Consider the following 3,265-nt stretch of genomic DNA (forward strand, 5'->3'; position numbering starts at 1 on the left):
ATCTTCACCTGAGGAAAAATTCCCTCCCGACTCTGAAACCAGCAGTCAGAATAAATCCCTGTATCAACCTACTATTTTATTTTATTTTTAAGTATATGCAGAAATCTGCCTGGTATCTAGAAATGCATCCAGTCCCCGCTTGAACTGGTTTAGTGAATCCGACATTACCGTCTCCTCACTCAGTGAATTCCATATTCTCACTGCTCTTAAGAAAACTCCCCGTGTGATCCAAAATTCAACGAGATCTCCTCCAGATTCCTAATGGTATCCTCGATTTCTCGCAGGGACTTCTCCGCTTCATCATACTGATTACGAGCCACTTGAGCAGTGTCTATCAGAGCCTGGGTGGCCTCGTCATACGGGGGCATCTCCACCTCCTCTGTGGGTGACTTGCTTGGTGGAGCCTTGTGATCTTCATCCGAGTCGTCATCATCATCCTCATCTTCCTCAGCTACGTCATCATCATCCTCATCTTCCTCAGCTTCCTCAGCGGGGATTTCTGGGTGGCTTTCTGTCCCCTCTTCCACTGGAGGCAATGGTGGGGCGTCGCTCTCTGACTTGAACTTTTCTTTAATCTGTGGCCACACAGAGTCCAGGAAAGTGGCTGTGTCCACCGAGTACGACCCTCCGAGGAGATCCAGGGCTTCTTTTTCGGACAACCATCCATCCCCATCTGAATCCAGCTCCATGTGAGAGAGCAGCTCCGGTGTGGAAAGCATGCCGTCTGAATCCTTGTCCAGCTCGGCAAACACTTCCAGGGAGCGTTTCTTCTCCATGGCGGCCTTCTCAACATCCCTCCGCTCTTCCCACTCCTTCTTGTGAGCATCTTTCGCTTCCTTCTCCGGTTCCTCAGCCGCCTCCTTCTCGGTGCGCAGGATGTCCACCTGCGCCTGCACGCTCTGCCGCTTCTCCACCAGCTCCTGCAGCTGCACCTGTTTCTCCTCTCTGCCTTTTCGGGCTTCCTCGATAAACTTCTGCTTCAGCAGCATGCCCTCCCGGGCCATCTCGGCCTTCTTCTCCAGATCCTCTCGCTCTTTTTTGCCCATCTCTCGGCACGTGTTCTGGCAGTGCGCTCCGCTGTTATACTCGTCGGTGGTGTCACAGCAATCGCAGATGCCGTCGTTGACCCGCGAGGATGGGATGTACTGGGGCTTGAACCCGGGGTTGGTACAGTGGAATTTTCCATTGGAGCATGCAGCGGTTCCGGGCTCGTCGGTTCCATCCGCGCAGTCGCAGTAGTCGTCGTTCACGCGGTCGAAGGGGATGGTCTTGGACCCGTCCAGGCAGGTGAAGGGTTTGGTCTCATCGTAGAAGCTGCGATTGGACAGGGAAACCCCGCGAGGTCTCTTCACCTCCACCGCCCGACAGGCGAGCCCGGCCAGGAGGACCAGAAAAACAACCAGCGACCGCATCTCCGCAACCAGGAATCAATATCCGCCTTCCGGAGCCTGAAACTAAACATGTATTTCTGAGCACAGAACAATCCCACCACTAGCATGGAAACAAGAAATACAATAGCAGCTACTTGGAATATTTTTGTGGGGTCTCTCTGCTGCCATTTCTTCACACTCCTGGTAGCGGAAAAATCTTTTTCTTCCTGTATACTACAAATTACAACTTGTTCTCACATTCCCTAATAGCTCAGTTTGTTATTAGGTTGATTCCCAAGCGAAAGGTCACTAGTTTGAATCGAGGCACATCCATGAAGAAGATTTTACAAGAATAGAGAAACAATATCATTCAGCTCATCAATAGCGGTCTCTCAGCCAAGAAAATTGCCAAACTGCATCATGTGGGTGCCATGACAGTTAAAAGAATATTAAATGAAGTCCGTCCATCCATTCAAAAGCCAAGAGGTGAACGTCCAGGCAAAATATCGGAGTCAACACGTCGGCTCAAGATCTATCAGTTCTGGCATGACAAACACGTCAGTGGAGGTGGCTCTTATGCTTCATGTGAAGATCTGAGATTGTGGGTTTTAATAATCATCTAGGCAGGTTAACGATGCAACAATATTTTATTCCTTACAGCCATGGTAATACAGCAATTACAGGTAAATGTCCAAAATATAATTGTCTCAGAACACAAAATCCCCTCCCCGGGACGATAGTTCCACTGCCTTTGTGACAAGTGATACTCACTGTCCCCCAACTTTTGGTTGGCCCACAGATTTCGTATCTCAAGCTAGTATAGTCTCTAGTAACAGTCTATGATCCTCCACATGACAGATAAAACGATAGAAGCAAAGGTACTGTATCCAGTAGCAACAGTCCTTTAAGAAAGTTTATCAAATCCAGACAACAGATCCCACAACTGTAGCATGTTTATCCAGCCCAGCCGGCAGACAATTTCTACTCCATAGGCCATTGATCCATCCATGGTCCAGGTCTTCAGGCTAGATCCTATTCCTTCGACGACATTCCACCAACTCACCACTAAACATGTGGCTTTTTTTCTCCTTTTCTGGAATCAGCCCCCTCAATGGGCAGAACTGCTCTCACCCTCCCCTCCCCCAAAGCTAAGTGGGATATTAGTGGAGTTATTTTTCTCAAGTCAAACCCATCACCTGGGTCAAACCGAGGCTCCTGAGATACTAATGAAATTACTGGAATGCTGGACACTTCACAAGTGAAATTAGTGCACATACTGTCAAGCAGAACAATAAAACACAGCAAGAAATCACTAATAAAACACAACAATAAGATCGACGAAAATCGGTGTTCCGTGCTGCAAAAGTCTTTAGTAAATGGGCAGCTCCTTACAGTCCACCCCCATTCTTTCAGCAGACACGAATGTACGAGGTCTCACCTTTATGAGAACGAAATTTTGTATCATCTAGTTACCTCAAAGCATATTCCATGTCGCCCTTGCGAACAAACTCCACAGTCCCCATTCCACCCTGGTGTACATCTCCAGTGTCTCTCATATGATCTTTCAGATCCTGCCAACTCCCCGATGGGGGAAACCCTAAGACGAGGACTCTGTATTTATTTAGCTGGGAAAGGGGTATGTCCCTCCCTCAGGGTCCTCCATATCCTTTCCTCGATACCCAGTTTGTCCTGGGAAACTCCACATGTACCCGATGAGAACCAAACTTGTATCCATTGCAACCAACCCCAGTGTTTGGTCACTTGGCGGCCTGGTGAATGGTGTTCTGTGGGGACAATATCTGGGCTGACCAGGGTGATGGTAGAACCAGTGTCCCGAAGGTCCTGGGCCTTCTCCCTGATGTAATTTACCTCCCCCAGGTCACATTCCTTCATGG

The 3,265-nt window shown here is 48.7% G+C and overlaps 1 pseudogene; it reads right to left on the reverse strand.

Moving 5' to 3' along the window:
* Window positions 1-206: 206 nt before the first annotated feature.
* Window positions 207-1,446, reverse strand: LOC141264457 (glucosidase 2 subunit beta pseudogene; annotated as a pseudogene).
* Between the last annotated feature and the right edge of the window lie 1,819 nt (window positions 1,447-3,265).

The sequence above is a fragment of the Phyllobates terribilis genome, unplaced genomic scaffold (genome assembly GCF_046119375.1).
Source record: "Phyllobates terribilis strain yellow unplaced genomic scaffold, ASM4611937v1 Scaffold_4__5_contigs__length_816908805, whole genome shotgun sequence".
In the NCBI taxonomy this organism is placed as follows: domain Eukaryota; kingdom Metazoa; phylum Chordata; class Amphibia; order Anura; family Dendrobatidae; genus Phyllobates; species Phyllobates terribilis.